The sequence below is a fragment of the Bison bison genome, unplaced genomic scaffold (genome assembly GCF_000754665.1).
Source record: "Bison bison bison isolate TAMUID 2011002044 unplaced genomic scaffold, Bison_UMD1.0 scf7180017864485, whole genome shotgun sequence".
Taxonomy (NCBI): Eukaryota; Metazoa; Chordata; class Mammalia; order Artiodactyla; family Bovidae; genus Bison; species Bison bison.
This window is the reverse complement of record NW_011495045.1, coordinates 7,497,030-7,516,310: the sequence shown is the minus strand read 5'-3', so window position 1 is coordinate 7,516,310 and position 19,281 is coordinate 7,497,030. Positions and strand designations below refer to the sequence as shown.

Below are 19,281 nucleotides of genomic sequence, written 5' to 3'. Positions count from 1 at the left end.
TCCTAAAGGAGATCAGTCCTGGGTGTTCACTGGAAGGACTGAGGTTGAAGCTGAAACTCCAATACTTTCACCACCTGATGTGAAGAGCTAACTCATTGGAAAAGACCCTGATTCTGGGAAAGATTGAAGGCAGGAGGAAAAGGGGACAACAGAAGATGAGATGGTTGGATGGCATCACTGACTCAATGGACATGAGTATGAGTAAGCTCTGGGAGTTGGTGATGGACAGGGAAGCCCAGCATGCTGCAGTCCACGGGGTCTCAAAGAGTTGAACATGACTGAGTGACTGAACTGAACTGATCTGAGACTTATGACCACATTTATTTCTCTTTTTAAAATGTCTATATTAAAAAAATAAATAAAAAATAAAATGTCTATATTAATTTTTTGAGTATGATAAAAAAATATCCTTGGATTTCAAAGAATGTGTGGAGAAAAGTAAGCCTACCTCTCATATGTCTCCCAGTTCCTGGTTTTCTCCCTAGTTTCTCTATCCTTTTAGATATCAAGGTGAACCAAACAAAAAAAACCAGTTTTGTAGATCAAACACAGTTTAAAGTTTTCAGAAATGCAATATGGTTCCACCTAATATGATATGCATATCCATTTACTTTTCCAAATATATGACCATAATAAGCTCGGTGACGTTTTCATATATATCAGGAAGTTTTGCTGTCAAATTCTCTCCTCAGTGGGTACAAAGAAAGTGAAGTTGCTCAGTCGTGTCCTACTCTTTGTGACCTCATGGACTGTAGCCCACCAGGCTCCTCCATCCATGGAATTTTCCAAGTTAGAGTATGGAGTGGGTTGCTGTTTCCTTCTCTAGGGGATCTTCCCGACCCAGGGATTGAACCCGGGTCTCCAGCATTGCAGACAGACGCTTTACCATCTGAACCACCAGGGAAGCCCCTCAGTGGGGACAAAATATCCACAAATCAGGTTTTAAAAATTAAAACTGCCAAGGGACATCAGATAAGTGGAATAGAGGTCTTGGGGATGGTGTAATTCATTTTCTTAAAATGAGAAATTGTTTCCTTTAACTTGAAGAGAGAGCAACACTTTTGAAGTCTATAAGTTACGTAAACAAATGATAAGAAAACATATTGTGTGAAGAATATCTCCCACTATCAAAGCTCAATGATTTCCTACAGTAGGAGAAAGCCCAGCCTCAGGCTATGAAGGCATGCAGGCTAGAGGGTGCTGCGGTTCTTCCATGCTTGTTTCTGTAGCCAGGATTTGGGGATAAAATTGCCTAGAATAGTTTCTATACTATTAGAGGACCATGGGTGAACAGTATGTCTGTTACAGCGTCACTTCCTGAAGTCCCTTTCCTGATTAAAAAAAAAAGAAGAAATTATTAAAAATACTTAGCTACGTAAGTAAAATAATATCTTTTCAAGAAAAATGCAGATTATAGACCTGGAAGAAACCATGGAAACTCCATGGTTCTTAACAAGGAATCATATCAGTTTTGCCATGGCATTTTGGCTAATTATTCAAGGTCAGTAAAATGATTTTTTTTTCAAGTTTGAACCTGGATCTTTGGATATGGCAGCTTTGGAAAGTGATCCTTCCTATTTTTGTTGTCCAGTTCTTCTGAATTACAGCTCAGTCACCTCTTCAAAAAGCATTCCTATCATTTTCTCCACAAAGTGTATCTGGAATTACTATATCCTGATCAACTCTGCTGACCTATAAAATGCATTTCCTCACTCCCAATCTCTGAAGTGAAATTTCCCCTATACACAGTATAAATTGTCTATTCATGTATTGGGTTTAATTTGACCTTCCCTTGCCTCTGTGTAGTGCGTTCAGTTTCCTGTTAAAAGCATTTGCTTGTACATTAGGCTGTTTGTTTCTGTGGGAAAGTATGTTTTGTGTCAGTTTAGAAAATGGTGGTTGGGCTTCCAAGCCAAAAAAACGATACAGTCTATAATTTACGTGAACCATGATGCTGATGCCCCCCTTTTCAATTATACCTCCATTCCATTGAGTCAGCACTGACGAGGCATGTACTGGAAGATTTTATTGTGTTCCTGATGTGGGATACTAGCAACAAAAATTTCTCTTAACTTCAGTAGAAAGCATGACCACGGGCTGCAGAGTCAGAAGGAATTGCTGGGCATCAATCTCAGCGTTCACTCACTGTATTTGAAGTACCTCTGGTCCTCAGCAATACTCTTGTTTTCAATAAACAACTATTCTGAAAAATGGTGTGTAATCAAGCTAATGAATACATGGCAAAATTCAAGTGGGAACAGTTCAGACAGTATTTTGTCTAGTAGTTAAATGAGCCAAGGTAAGTCATTCTACAAACCGTTTGCTTTTATTTCAAGTCAGCAGCAGATATGTAGGGAGCATTAGGGCAATGGCAAAAAAGAAACTTAGAAGACTTCTCTAAACATTGCCACTTCTCAAAATGGAAGTAAAAGAATGTGGAAAGAAATTAAAAATGGAGAAGATAGAAGGGTTATCTGGGTGCTTTCAATGAGAGGCAGCATCTGTTCCCACAATTTGGTTAGGTGTGGTTTGTTCTGATTCATTTGTAAGTGGTTAAATGAGGTTTTCCTAAAAGCAACAATGATGTCGCTGCTGTGTTATCAGTTTGCTGCTAAGTCACTTCAGTCGTGTCCGACTCTGTGCGTCCCCAGAGACGGCAGCCCACCAGGCTCCCCCGTCCCTGGGATTCTCCAGGCAAGAACACTGGAGTGGGTTGCCATTTCCTTCTCCAATGCAGGAAAGTGAAAAGTGAAAGTGAAGTCGCTCAGTTGTGTCCGACTCTCAGCGACCCCATGGACTGCAGCCTACCAGGCTCCTCCATCCATGGGATTTTCCAGGCAAGAGTACTGGAGTGGGGCGCCATTGCCTTCTCCACCGACTCTGTTTACATCATCTCAAAAACAAGAACACACTTGCACAAGACTAAAGCTTCCAGTTCGCACTTAGATTCCTAACCCTCTGCCAAGTGTGCCTCAAATTGCCTATAAGGTCACCAGCAATGAGGCATGCAAGGTGGATGGATGGCTCTGTGAAAATCCACCATCACTAATGAAATCAAATAAGTTCTAGTGTCCAGTGCAATGTCAATAAGTCAATCACATCCTATCTGTAAGGAAAAGACAGAGTTTATTGTGTGAACAGTGGTTCATTAATACAACTCCTTTTTTTTTTTTTCAGAATATTAGCTTGTTTGCCTATAAGTGGACACATTCGCTGCACAAAGACAAATATTCTCAAGTTGAGTGGAAGGTAAACACTGTCGTAGAGTTTTCTCTCTTCGATGATCTTTGCTGCATGAGTGGAATATGGAGGCTGATGGAGAAACAGGGAGAATGATTATGGAATAAGTAGCAAATATTTCTCAGTAATTGATTTACATAAGATTAAGCACAATTAACCTGTTCCTCTGACTCACTGAAAGGTTTCTCAGTCCAAGAGGCAAGGTCTGCACCTGGTATTTGAGGGAAGTCAAAGACCTTTCTAATTACCTACCTGTGAGAATATCCATTAGCATAGATCATGTGTGTTAGTCGTTCAGTCAGGCCCAACTCTTTGTGTTCCCATGGAGTGTAACCCGTCAGGCTCCTCTATCCGTGGAAGTCTCCAGGCAAGAATACTGGAATGAATTGCCACTCCCTTCTCCAAGAGATCTTCCCAACCCAGGGATCAAACCCGGGTCCTCCCCCGACTCCGCCCATTGTAGGCAGATTCTTTACCACCTGAGCCACCAGGGAAGTCCAGCACAGATCATGTGAGTGGATTAATCCATCAGCAGTGGCCATCTAAGAGAAAATTTCCCTAGAAAATAAATCGACCTTGTTGAGACTGAGAAGGTGGATGGTGAATACTCTAAAAAGGAAAAGAGTATTAACATTAAAGGACAGTTTCCTTAGTTGAATTCAGGACACATTGTGTCAAACTAACAAATATGAATTTGTAGCAAGTATGAGTTCTCTGCTGGAAAAACGTAAAAGATACAAAAAGGGCTAAGATCTTTGAAGGCAGCTTACCTCTTCATAGAAGCTTCAGGCTTAAATTCCACAGGCTTATTCTGAAACAAAAAGAATTAAAACTTTTCAAATATTACTTCATACTTCTGAATATGTTTTGCCAGGGAAGACTTCAGGTTACCATCAAACAGAATCAATTCTATTCTTGCTATTTGGTATCACATATAAAGCCACACATTGTCATCTCTGGAGATGGGACGCAAACTTTTCAATCCAACCATGTGATCTCACTCATTAAGAATCCATTTCTGGGCATCTCCAATGGAGCCAATCGTGACAAGAGATGTTAAATGACAACAACAAGAACAAAAACAATAACAAAGTCAAACTATATTTGACCCAGTTGAAGATATTTGCTTAAGGTTTGACCATTTTTCAACTAGGAGGAAAATTACAAAAACAATAAAACGTTTGTTTAAACATGTTCAACTTTTTGGTAATTTATCAGTAACAAAGGAATTTAGTTATTTTCAGCATTTGGTATACTGCTGCTGCTACTGCTAAGTCGCTGCAGTCGTGTCCGACTCTGTGCGACCCCAGAGACGGCAGCCCACCAGGCTCCCCCGTTCCTGGGATTCTCCAGGCAAGAACACTGGAGTGGGTTGCCATTTCCTTCTCCAATGCATGAAAGTGAAAAGTGAAAGTGAAGTCGCTCAGTCGTGTCTGACTCTTAGCGACCCCATGGACTGCAGCCTACCAGGCAGCCTCCGTCCATGGGATTTTCCAGGCAAGGGTATGGAGTGGGGTGCCATTGCCTTCTCCGCATTTGGTATACAGATACCACAAAGAATATATAGGGGCTTTTAAAAACAATGACTCATTATAATGAAAATTCTCTTTATAGACTTTCCCATACAGACAACAGACTACATTTTTAGAAATCTCATTTAAAAGCATGATTTCTAAAAAATAAAAAATAAATAAAAGCATGATTTTTCTAAACCATTGACTATAGGACAAGATGTTTTTGGACTAGAAGGAATTTACAGAAAACAGAGACGAATGGGTTTTCTAATATGATTCTGAATTAAAACCATCCCACTTACTTCTTTATAGTTTTTTCCCAACTACTGCTATTCAGAAAAACTTTCTAAATTTTAGACTACTGATTTTTCTTAGTAATACAAAACTTATGCTTAGATTAGAGAAGAACTTTCAGCAGAATATTAGTAGTTTAAAAGCACTTAAACTTTTATTTGAGGCAATGCCAGTGAAACTGTTTGCACTGTGCGCTTCACCAATATCTGGAGAGTCATCCTCAATGTGGAATTAACAGGTCACCTCTCAGTAATGCATTCCACTGTCATCGGGATATAAACAGGAAATCATTTTTTTCAGCTTACCAAATCAAATCCATATATTTTGTTATAGCAAATTTTCCTGTGGTTATAAATGCTAGAGAGTCATAAATACCATTTCTGTGTAAATGAATTAATCTTTATTTTGTGAATCTATTTTTAAGTCATCTATCTGAAATCACATTATGCATTTCAGAAATGCGTTACTGTTTCTTTTAGAGCATGGAAGTCAATGTTTCAAAGCCTGAAAAAAAACCATACAAAAAATACAAAGGTTTTTGCTTGATTCTTCTCTATTCATTCAGAAAGAATCTAAATGAGATTCTAAAATGTTCAAGGATTTTTTTAAGGAAGAAATATCTTGTTGTCAGTAAGTACACATCATTTAAAATTCCATCTTTTAAAATATGTTGAGTTGCACAATAGCACAGAATGTTTGGCAAGCAGTGTTGAAGCTCACAGGGCCTGATGTTCCCTCATCTGAGATATCTGGTAAGCAAAATCTCTTTGATATGCCTTCATCCAAGATTTGGTGTAATGTTTGTAAACTACAAAAGAATTGGCCACACAGAATTAGCTACCAGGCTTCCTCTATCCTAAGATGTACTTTTCCCCAGTTTAACTTTTCTAAAATCAAATGGTTCTATGTTAGGGTAATTATATTTAAAATAGTGTCATGTTCTTTTCCAGTGACCTGGGAGGATTTTTGTTTGTTCTTTTGTTCTGCCTTTTTCTTTTTTCTTTTTTTAATGAATCCCCTCTGCTTTCAGAGAGATTTGCTGTGGACTGGTACTCCTGGAGCCCTCAGGTCCATCACATCCTGCCAGCTTTCCATGTGTGCTTTGCCATGAAAAAGGAAGGAAACGATTTTAAATCAGGGGTGAATCTTATTAATATGATGGATGTTGTCTGGACAAGTGTCTGTACTTTGCAAGTATATTGAGCATGCTCCTTTTAACATCCTTTTTTTTTTCTTTCTGAAACCCCACAGAGAATGTGTTAATCATATTAACGTATTGGTTTTAGAACCATGACCTAAGTTTACATGTGACATTTAAAGAAATATTTGTATAGCCAAGATTTAGATAATAACTGTCACCAGAAAGCTAGCTTTAAGGGGAAATCACTCTTGATAAAAATCTTAGTAAACCGCTTCTGCACAACAAAGGAAACTATTAGCAAGGTGAAAAGACAGCCTTCAGAATGGGAGAAAATAATAGCAAATGAAGCAACTGACAAAGAACTAATGTCAAAAATACACAAGCAACTCCTGCAGCTCAATTCCAGAAAAATAAATGACACAGTAAAAAATGGGCCAAAGAACTAAACAGACATTTCTCCAAAGAAGACATACAGATGGCTAACAAACACATGAAAAGATGCTCAACATCACTCATTATCAGAGAAATGCAAATCAAAACCACTATGAGGCACCATTTCACACCAGTCAGAATGGCTGCGATCCAAAAGTCTACAAACAATAAATGCTGGAGAGGGTGTGGAGAAAAAGGAACCCTCTTACACTGTTGGTGGGAATGCAAACTAGTACAGCCACTATGGAGAACAGTGTGGAGATTCCTTAAAAAACTGGAAATAGAACTGCCTTATGATCCAGCAATCCCACTGCTGGGCATACACACTGAGGAAACCAGAAGGGAAAGAGACACGTGTACCCCAATGTTCATCGCAGCACTGTTTATAATAGCCAGGACATGGAAGCAGCCTAGATGTCCATCAGCAGATGAATGGATAAGAAAGCAGTAGTACATATACACAATGGAGTATTGCTCAGCCATTAAAAAGAATACATTTGAATCAGTTCTAATGAGGTGGATGAAACTGGAACCTATTATACAAAGTGAAGTAAGCCAGAAAGAAAAACACCAATACAGTAGACTAACGCATATATATGGAATTTAGAAAGATGGTAATGACAACCCTGTAAGCGAGACAGCAAAAGAGACACAGATGTATAGAACAGTCTTTTAGACTCTGTGGGAGAGGGAGACGGTGGGATGATTTGGGAGAATGGCACTGAAACATGTATAATATCATATATGAAATGAATCGCCAGTCCAGGTTCGATGCAGGATACAGGATGCTCGGGGCTGGTGCACTGGGATGACCCAGAGGGATGGTATGGGGAGGGAGGTGGGAGGGGGGTTCAGGATGGGGAACACGTGTACGCCCGTGGTGGATTCATGTTGCTGTATGGCAAAACCAATACAATATTGTAAAGTAATTAACCTCCAACTAAAATAAATAAATTTATATTAAAAAATAAAGATGTCACATTAAAAAAGAAATCTTAGTAAACCAAAATCAAAGAGATTAATTTTCTGCACTGCAATTCTTTTTTTTTTCCATATTTTTCATTTTTCAGTAGTAGCTAATAGGCTTCTGAAATGAACATCTACAGTCTTTGTAAATCAAATATCTCTCTCAAGTATAAGAAAGACTGATACAGCTGGAAGTATTCTCCTGAATTAGGAATGTGTGTGTGTGTGTCTGTTGTGATATATTTTGTATATGCCATACATGTAACTGTGATGAAAGCTACATCATTCTTGTGGTTTTGTTAACCACAAACGTTCAAATTCAGACTTGACCAAGTGAAGAGAAGCCAAGAGCAATTACTAGTGTTGGGAAAAGACAGAACTTGGCATTGCAAAATCTGGGATGAAGTCCCTGCTCAGTCCCTTGGGCTAGTCCCTTAAAACCTCTAAACCTCAGTTTTCGACATCTGACATTAAGAATGCATAATATGCCACTTCTTAGGATGGCTGAGCATTCAAATGCCATAATGGAAATATATATATTTTACAAATAATAAAATGCTCTACAAATGTCATTTTAAAACATTTGAAATAAAATCTGAGACAACTTCCTAGCTGAGCAGGGCCTCTGGGAATTATTTAAATAATCAGAAAAGAAGATCATTAGAAGCTGAACTTGGCACAGTTGAGCATGAGATAGTCACAATTCATGCTGACTTACCAGGCCAGTGTATTAATCCCAGGATCCTCATGCCCTTGTCTGTGCAAGGAAGCCTCAGTCTGTGGACCTGGGAGCCATGGGGAAAATTTTCACGTTCCCGAATGACCAGGATGAGTTGGTTTCTTCATTCATACTCTGTACTAGGCTCTGGAGATACAGAGAGGGCTAAGAGCCAAGGCATATGTTCTTCTAGAACTTAAAGTCCAATAAGAGAGACACAACTCAATCAACTAATTACCTAAATACATTAAAATAGTGAATAGCCTTTAAGAGTTCAGGTGGCTCTGAAGCATATGAAATGCAGACTTATTTTGGTCTTGTCAGAAAGCTTTCCTGGGGAAGTAACATTTGGACTAATACATGACAGCAACAATGAGATGAAGTTGGGGGCAGAATGGAGAGGATCACAGCAGAGAGAAATGTTTTAGCAAAGACTTTGAGACAGAAACAGCTGAAAGGAGGCTGTGTTGAAGGAGCCTGGAACTGGAGACAGTCAAAGAAATAAGCAGGAACCAGCCTGGAGAAGGTAATGGCACCCCACTCCAGTACTCTTGCCTGGAAAATCCCATGGACGGAGGAGCCTTGTAGGCTGCAGTCCATGGAGTCTCAAAGAGTCTGACACGACTGAGCGACTTCACTTTGACTTTTCACTTTCATACATTGGAGAAGGAAATGGCAACCCACTTCAGTGTTCTTGCCTGGAGAATCCCAGGGACGGCGGAGCCTGGTGGGCTGCCCTCTATGGGGTCGCACAGAGTCGTACACGACTGAAGTGACTTAGCAGCAGCAGTCTGTATCTGAGAGCAGAGACATGACAATATTACTTTCTTGAGATAACACTGTGGAGTGAATTGGTGAGCTGAGAGGCAAAAGTGAAAAACAGTAAGTTTGATTAACATGGCAAGTTTGATTCAATGGAGAGGATTTGCTAGTTTCAAAAGAGGTCTGGGTACCATCCCATATCTGTGGATGTAGATTAAGAGAAAGGGTTGAGGAATAAGCTTTGGGCGGCTCTAACTTTTAAAGTCTCAATGGAAGAGGAGAAGTCTAAAAACAAGAGATAGAAAGATAAGAGGGGCATTAAGAGTCAGAAGGGGGAAAGTTGCTGCTGAGTGGTCTAGTAAGGTGAAGACTGAAAAAATGCTCATTGGTTTAGTGACATGGAGGGCATTAAGTCAGAGAGAACTATATTGGAGGCAAGATGGGAACAAATGTCTGCCAAAGAGTGAGAGGAAATAAAGAAATGGAACTAAGTTGTTTAAGACATTTGGTTATGAAAACTACAAGTAAAAGAGTGTGGTAGCTGAGGAGGGAGATAGAGAAATATAGGGGGACTTTTTGTCCATCCCCCAAATCAGCTGGTCACTCACTCTATTGGTCTAGAATTTCTTTCTCCCTTAAATTTGGGATGGTGTTGGTCCTTAGAGAGTATTTGAAGAGGAGGGTGGATAGTCTGATAAATATAGTCTCCAAAATAAATAAATAAATGGATCATTCATTTCCTCACTACCCACTATCAACAAGTCCCACACCAGCATTTATGATTTCTAAAAGAAACTTTCAGTGATATGTTACTGGAAGAAGGAAGAAAGAAAGATGTAATATTTCTCAATATAAGTGTGGGCTTTCCTCTCATTCAGACTTCTTTTCCCAGACAATTATTTAAAGCCATGTCCTGTTCCTTCCTAACACCTCTTGTGAGTCCATTTAATCCATCTCTGTCTTCACTGGCTTGGAAACATCTCCTGTATGTTGGGCCCTAGACAGGTATGGCCCCAGGGCTCAGGGGAGATGTCACTATCTTCTCTACCCTGGTCATCACTCCTCACCCCTCATCCTCTAACAGCAGAGAGACTTCTACTGAGCACCCAGCCACTGGTGTTATGCTGGGCTGTGCTGAGGTTGCTCAAGATGAGATTCCAGTGCCTCTTGCCACCGGCAGTTCTCCTCTGCCATTCACTGATAGTAAACCACACACCGCAGGTTGGCAATCGGCACTTGTCTTGCAAGCCTGCTGAGTCTGGCCCCCAAACACAGGTTCAACATCTTCTAGATCCTGCTGCCTCTTTTTGGAAGCTTTCTTCTAGCTAAACCTAGATGTCAATGGGCAGTGTAGTATATTCTACAACCAAAATGTATTTTTGTCAAAAAGTAAATTTATTTTCCATTACTGATCTAATTTAGTAAACATTTAACTGAAATAATTAAAATCGCTGTGTATGTGTCTGACTGTTGGTGACCCCATGGACTGTAGCCCTCCAGGCTCCTCTGAACATTGAATGCTTCAGACAAGAATACTGGAATGGATAGCCATTTCTTTCCCCAGTGGATCTTCCTGACCCAGGGATCAAATCTTGGTCTCCTGCATTGTAGGCATATTCTTCACCATCTAAGTCACCAGGGAAACCCAGTTAGAATCCCTAAGGATCACCAATAATTGATAAAATTAAAAAAAAATTTTTTTGAGAATGTTCTGGAAGCTATTTCTCTTTTGCTGTGTACTCAGGGGACTCTTGAGTACAAATAAAAGGGTTATGTCTGTAGGACATATGTTGCCATCTGTTTGAAATGAATCAATGACCAATAACTCATATATGGTATCAATGTATTTTCCAATTTAAAAACAACAAGTTAGAAAGCTGTACACTTTAAAATACAAAGCAGGACAGAAGATGTGAACAGATGTTTCACTGATGAGGCTATATGGATGTATCAGTTCAGTTCAGTCGCTCAGTCGTGTCCGACTCTTCGCTACCCCATGTATACAGGCACATTAAAGGATATTGAACATCATTAGCTACCAGATAAATGCAGGTTAAAATGATCATGAAATAGCACTACACCTATCAGAACCGCTAAAATAAAATTAGTAACAACCAAATGCTAGTGAGGATGTGCGGGGAGTAGATCACACATACATTGCTGGCAGGGAGTGAAAAGGTATAGCTTCCCTGGAAAACAGCTGGCAGTTTCTTATGTAACTAAACAAACAATACTATTCAACCCAGCAAATACATTCTTGGGCATTTATCCTAGAGAAATTAAAACATATGCCCACACCAAATGCTGTACATAAATTGTCATTGCAGCTTTATTTGTAAGAGCCAAAAAGTTAAAACAGATGTCTTTCAACACAAACTGTTCCCTACCATGGGACACCACTAAACAATAAAAATAAATTAACTATTGATATCTGCAAGGGGCTTCCCTGGTGGCTCAAACAGGAAAGAGTGCCTGCTATGCAGGAGACCCAGGTTCGATCCTGGGTTGGGAAGATCCCTTGGAGAAAGGAATGGCAACCCGCTCCAGTATTCTTGCCTGGAGAATTCCATGGACAGAGGAGTCTGGCCAGCTACAGTCCAGGGGGTTGCAAAGAGTTAGACACGACTGAGTAACTAACACTTTTACTTTCACTGATATTTACAACAACTTAGAGGGACCTTCAGAGAATCATGTTGAGTGAAAAACATCAATCCTAAAGGTTACATCATATATGATTCCATTTACATAATATTTTTTAAATGTCAAGATTTTGGAAATACAGAATGGATTAGTGGTTGCCAGGGGTGAGGTATAGGGTGAAAGGTATGCAGGGGAGAAGAGGGGATATGGTTATTAAAGGGCAATGGGAAAGGTACTTGTCCAGTATCACGACTGGTGACAGATACAGGAAAACCTACATGTGATAAAATCGTATACAACTAAACACACATGCACACACACAAATGAGTACAAGTAAAACTGGGGACATCTCAATAAAATCAGTGGATTTTATCCTGATCCTGGTTGTGATGATACACTAGAGTGTGCAAAATGTTATCACAAAGAGAAACTGGGAAATGTGTAAACAGGATCTCTCTATATTACCTCTTATAACTGCATGTGAATCTATACCTAGTAATATCTCAATTAATTTTAAATACAAAAGTCTTTATTGTTTAGTTGCTAAGTTGTGTCTGACTCTTTAGGACCCTGTGGACTGCAGTCTGCCAGGCTCTTCTGTCCATGAGATTTCTCAGGCAAGAATACTGGAGTGGATTACCATTTCATTCTCCAGGGGATCTTCCTGATCCAGGGATCGAACTCTCATCTCTTGTGTCTTCTGCATTGGCAGGCAGATTCTTTACTTCTGAGACAGCAGGGAAGTCCAAAAAAGTCTTTACCACAGTTTTTTACCAACATGAGTTTCTTTTCTTTGTGAGGTACTCCTCTAAGCAAAATGGTGATGAGCAGTGAATATTAGTGAGCACACACTTTGCCACATGAAGGTTAAGACAGCTGTGTCAATAGGATGGCTGGAAAATGATAGTTCAAGTAGGTTTTATTCCGATAGCCAATGAGTACTTTATATTCTTTTCAAATAACATCAGGAGCCAATTTACTGTACAAAAACCACTACTATTAATTTTTCCCAAAGCTTTTTTTTTTTCATAATCCATTTCTATGAAAATGTAAGTAGGAACCTCCATCTGGGTGGGAGTTTGCAAAAGCTCTGTAATTAGCCTAAAAAATTTTGACCTTGCTTCTTAGCCATGCAGTGCCTATACGAGGAACTCCTATCCATTTATAACTCAGAATCTTGCAATTTTGGAGTAGGTTTGGTTTTGAACCCTCTTCTCTGCTCTTTTTCTCACAAGCTCATCTGAATCCTGAGGTGGTAACTCTTTACCATAGCTTCTCAACAGCTTATCACTGCAGCAATCAGATCACATTTTAAAAAATGCATTTTTAACTTCCTCTATGGGGTCGCACAGAGTTGGACACGACTGAAGCGACTTAGCAGCAACAGCAGCAGCAACACAGATATGGTGCTCCCCAGGTGGCAGTAGTAGCAAAGAATCCTCCTGCCAACGCAGGAGACACAAGAGACACGGGTTCCTCCCTGGGTTGGGAGGATCCCCTGAAGTAGGGAATGGTAACCCACCACGGTATTCTTGCCTGGAAAATTCCTCAGACAGAGAGGAGCCTGGTGGACTACAGACCGTGGGGTCGCAAAGAGTCGGACACAACCCATCAACTGAGCACAACACAGACATGCTTTCCCAGCACACCTTAACATTTTCCTTTCTATTTTAGAAAGGTTTATTATAAGAAATAACCATCTGAAGACTGTTTCTGCATCTCCTCAAACTATGAATTGAGTGCACTACCATATTATTAAATGTCTCCTATGTAATAATTTCTGTGACAAATTTTTCTCAGAGTATTGGAGAAAATGAAATGTCCCTTTGAATACAAAAGTATAATTATATTAGATCACAAGAAATATAGAATCTAACATGATTTATTTCTGTCCTACCTAGAAACTCAGATCTAAGCTTTGTTTTCATTTACTACTTTTACCTAACTAGAGATATTTTTCTCTTCCTCATACCTGTTTACTTTCAATATAATTTGTCTTAAAGGTTGTACTTACTAAAATTTTATCAAAGATCTTAGCCAACTGAAGTTCATTTAATTCTTGCAATTAATAACATCACTATAATACTACTTAAGCATTATGTATTTTAATTCTTTTTCCAAAAAGATAAACAATGTACTCTATGGAAATAAAACCAGCAAAAGGACACATGCAGGATTACTTAATATATTTGTGTTTCTATTCATTTTAAAACTTAAGACTCAGGGATATTTAGTTCCCTATTTTAACAAACTCATAAGTTGTCTTCATTTAAGAAAAACAGGTTTCCTGTATCTAAAGTCAAATCACTAAGTATAACTCATATGGTAGGCATTAAAAAGAAAAAAAGCCTACTCTGCCAGAAATTCCTTCAAATTGTTTTTGGTCCTAAATAGAAGGAATGACTTTTATGTAAACGTATTTTCTGCTCGGGTGTAAGCAAAGGCCTAGGTAACCATCTTTTCTCTTACCCTCTGCTGGAAGCCCAGGATACACTATCACCGTGTACCTAATTTTCCTGATTTATGCACTCTTTCTTAGGTACATACTACAGACTAGCTCTCTGGATGCCTCTGACCCACATGGGTTAAATAATAACCACCTTGCATAGTGCTGCATAGGCCTGTCTTACTCTGCCTTCAACCCCATTATGGGCCTACAGCTCTTTCAGGAGTTACACTCAGAGCCTCTTAAATGAATGCTCATTCCTCTGCCTGGTCCAAGCTGGTCCAAGCTGGCGGTCTCTTTGTTCCAATTTATTTCCATCTCTACCCCTCTCTTCTCTATCAAAAGTGACTTCCACTGGAATTTCAGAGAAAACTGGAGAGAGACCACCAAGCCATGTGGCCTCCCAGCCTGGCCCTTCCAGGGGCCATCTCCCCCTGGGGCTCTCAGCTGTAGCTTTCCTTGGTTTCTCTGTCAGTTCCCAACATCAGCAGTTCCAGATGTGTGATCACAGGCACTTCTCTGGTTTACTACGAATTTTCTTGATGATTGCTCTTGCAGGTGATCAGTGAAGACCATCCTATTAGCAGTGTTCTCACTTTTGTACATGTCTACCATGACCCTGTGTCTTAACTGAGACTGACTGATTTCTGCAGATACAATCAATGCCCGATAAAGGAGAAGCCAAGCATTGTTATTCTGCTCATTGCAAAAAGTCCAGGCCTGGACCCCAGCTCCAATACTCTGGCCACTGATGCGAAAAGCCGACTCATTAGAAAAGATCCTGATGCTGGGAAAGATTGAGGGCAGGAGGAGAAGAGGGCAGCAGAGGATGAGAAGGTTGGATGGCACCACCGACTCAGTGACATGCCATTGTTGTTGTTCAGTCACTAAGTCGTGTCCAACTCTTTGTGACCCCATGGGCTAGATCCAGCATGCCAGGCTTCCCTGTCCTTCACCATCTCCAGGAATTTGCTCAGACTCATGTCCATTGACTTGGTGATGCCGCCCAACCATCTAATGAGTTTGAGCAAACTCCAGGTGATGGTGAAGGACAGGGAAGCCTGTTGTGTAGCAGCCCATGGGGTCACAAAGAGTCAGACACGGCTTAGTGACTGAACAAGACGCCTTCACTACTGTACTTTAAACTTCTCTTCATCTTGTTCCTGGACTCTTAGATTTCTTCTTGACTTTTGGATCCTGACTTTTTTTTTTTTTTTTTTTTTGACCCATAGCACTCTTTCTTAGGTACGTACTACAGACTAGCTCTCTGGATGCCTCTGACCCACATGGGTTAAATAATAACTACCTTGCATAGTGCTGCATAGGCCTGTCTTACTCTGCCTTCAACCCCATTATGGGGCCTACAGCTCTTTTAGGGGTTACACTCAGAGCCTCTTAAATGAATGCTCATTCCTCTGCCTCCAGAGAGGTGCCCCTAGTTAGGGAGAGAGGAGAATACTCAGAGCTGCTTCACAGACTTTCTCCTGCTCTTTTTGGAACTAGAGACTAAGCCTACTCTTATTGCAAGTAAGCCCTCGAATATTTGTGAATGTCCACCCAGGGGCTGCTGTGTGGAGTCCATCACTTCTCTATATCCAATTCAGTATGAAGACAACTTGAACAAACACCTAAATTCCATTTCATTTTTTTTTACTCACCCAAGACACTAATCCAAATCAGATCATAAGAACATCCTTGGCTATTTCATAGTTCCCCAAGCTGGATCAATTTACTGAATTCTAATGTTCAAAGTGGTCACTGCTTATACTGATAATTCTAATTTATACTATAATTTTAACTATTAACTAGCTAGTTTTAACTATCAACTAATTTTAACTATAGCACTTAGATGGTTCCAATCATAGTGCTCTCCTTTCAATTCGTCAAATACACCGAATGCATGGTAACAGTGCTTATCTGGCCTTACATAATCTAGCTTCTGCCAACTTCTCCATCCTCATCTTTTACCACTTCCTTTCTCGCTTCAGTCATGCTGAACTTGTTTCGGTTCCTCGAATGCTCTTACTGGGACTCGCACTTATTTGTGCTTTTGTCTGACACTATTTAGCCCCCAGCTTTTGTTCCTCCTTATAACACTACGTCCTTAGCCCAAGTTTGGATCGTATGGTCTATCTGGGTACATGCATGGTGGGGAGCTATACATGATATAATGGGAATTAAAATTACATGTGTTTCGCTTTTCCAAAGTGTTTCCTGGTTATGTCTGTTTACTTGATGGTCTCTACCATTAGACTACAAGCTTTGTGAGGTCAGAGGCCGTGTCAACATAGTAAATGGCCAATTCATATTGGTTCAATGAATGAGCCATCGAACTGTAAGTTTCCAATAAATCTCTTCCAATGCAGTGCACTTAGATTGTTGTATTAGTTATATTCACACTCTTGAGAACAGGGGAAGCCTACGCTGCTGATGTTGCCTCGGCCCGTATCCCTATATCTCACAGTCTCACAGCTGAGCTTTACCTGTTTTGACAGTGAGAAGTAAGATGTGGCTGCCTTGGTAGATTAATTTCCTAAAATGAGGGGGAAAAAAAAGCTCAGACAGCAAATACAACATCATGTTCACAGACTAAGCATTCAGGCTTCAAAGAAAGGTAATTGAAAAGCCATCTCATCCTTTATTCTTGAAAATATTGACTATGACTGTGTGTAGTCCGAAGTACAGAAACTTCAAATTCGGCAGAGAATGTTATCTGGAAGGTAAAGTCTGAGCAAATACTGGATCATTACCTCAGTACTCCCTATCAGTCACTTCTGCTGCGATTCTACCATAAGCTTCAAATCGAGTGAATTTTCAAAAACAGCCTAATTTTCCTTCTTCAGACACCTTTAAAGCAGGATCATTGAGAGTCAGTGGAAGTGGTACTAATAAATAGATCTGAATTGTTTTTCCCCTGACCACGGCCATCCCCATTTTTGTTAAATCACCAACCATGTTATGCTCTGCTTTTTTTGCTCTCATTGAAACCTGTTTATGTGTCTTACCAAAATAGAAACACTGTAGTCAGTTCCTTTGAGAAGGAAGTAAACACTGGCTCTTCCCTCATAAGACAAGGTTCAGTTCAACAGTAAGTCCTGACCAGAATACAAGGAGTGCTGACTCATTTTTAAGTCAGATTTCTATATAAGAATAAGTTTCAACTATTCCAGAAGGTTCAATACCTGAAGAGTAAAATACTAATTTTTCCCCATTTTTTTTCTTGAATTTATTGCACCTAATTAATAAGATTCATTTAATCAAACATTTGAAGATACTATTTTATTCTTAAACCTTTTAAGAATGAAAGAAATAATAACCATTTCAGCCTCTAATATCTAAAATCCAGATTATCTTTCAAATGGTTTTATCATTAATCAAGACAACTCCCCAAGCAAATACTTTAATCCTATTCAATGTCTTCAACTATTCCAAGACTGACTTGAGACCTGAGATCAAACCAGGTCTGAAAACTCTCCAGGCTTCTGAGATCCTGGGACATGCCTAGATCAAGACTCAGTACAGTGCAATTAGGTGTGGGGTGGGAATGGTTTGGTAGAGAGGTCAGTCCTGTGGGAACAAGATACAGAAAAGAGAAGTGTTGCTGGTAAGGAGGAAGAAAATATGGCAGATTCTAGTCTTGAGTTGAGCCACAGATTTTTTTAAGTTGAGATAAGATTGGCTTATGCCATTATGTAAGTTTCACGTGTATAACATTATATTTCTACTTCTGTAAGCAGTGTGCTCACCATGCAAAAAACTAGCTTATATCCAACACCCAGCAGTTGACCCCCTTTACTCCTTTTGCCCTCTTCCCTGTCCCTTCTTCTCTAGTAATCGTTACTCTGTTCTCATTATCTACATGTTTATCTGGTTTGGTTTATTCATTTATTTTGTTGTTTGTTTGTTATATTCCACATATAAGTTAAATCATATGATATTTGTCTTTCTCTTACTTGTTTCATTTATCATGAAACTTTGAACTTCATCCATGTTGTTGAAAATGGCAAGATTTCTCTCTTTTTATGGCCAGTGTTATTCCATTGTATACATATTCCACTATTCTCTATCCTGGGCTTTCCTGGTGGCTCAGTGGTGAAGAATCTACCTGTCAATGCAGGAGATGAGGGTTCCATCCTTGGGTGGGGAAGATCCCCTGAAGAAGGAAATGGAAACTCTCTCCAGTATTCTTGCCTGGGGAATCCCATGGACAGAAGAGCCTGGCAGGCTACAGTCCCTGGGGTCGCAAAAGAGTTGGACATGACTCAGTGACTACACAACAATTCTTTGTTCTATCGTCCATTGGTGGGCACTTAGGTTTTTTCCATATCTGAGTTATAATAAAGAATGCTGGGATGAACATAGGGGTGTATGTATTTTTTCAAATGACCATTTTTACATCCTTTGGATAAATATCCAGAAGTGGAATAGTCAGACCATATGGTAGTACTGTTCTTAATTTTTTGAGGAGTCTCTATATTGTTTCCACAGAAGCCGAAGGCTCTCTTGAGATACTGACCCAGAGAGAGATGTCTGGGATAGCTAACTCATCAGCCTTCCTGAGTTGTTACTGCCATTTGGCCAAGGAAGGCAAGCTCTAGTCATGGGTTGTTCTGCTTACTGTTTTGAGCGAAATGATCTCCATTCTTACCTGTTGCACATGTCTATCACATGTTCTGTCTCATTATGTAGTTATATTTTTAAGTTTCTTGAGGCAGCATCTGTGTATTGTAATATTCTATACCATCATACATCCATGCCTGGCACAGTGAAGTGAAACCACTCAGTTGTGTCCGACTCTTTGCGACCCCATGGACTATAACCTACCAGGCCTCTTCGACCATGGGATTCTCCAGGCAAGAATACTGGAGTGGGTTGCCATTTCCTTCTCCAGGGGATCTTCCCGACCCAGGGATCGAACCCAGGTCTCCTGCATCGCAGGCAGACACTTTACCATCTGAACCACCAGGGAAGCCTGTCACAGAGCAATATACAAAAGAGATTTGTTAAATCAATGAATAAATTAATTTTTATAATGCTTGAGGTTCAGTGTAACAAAACACTGAGAAAATCATATCTTCAACATAGTTCAGTCTGCACTATTTATATGATGAAAAATACATAATTTGTT

General features: G+C 39.8%; 1 pseudogene; it reads right to left on the bottom strand.

Annotated features, from left to right (window-relative positions):
• The window catches only part of LOC105005087, a 36,057-nt pseudogene that overhangs the window by 14,510 nt on the left and 2,266 nt on the right, over positions 1-19,281 (bottom strand).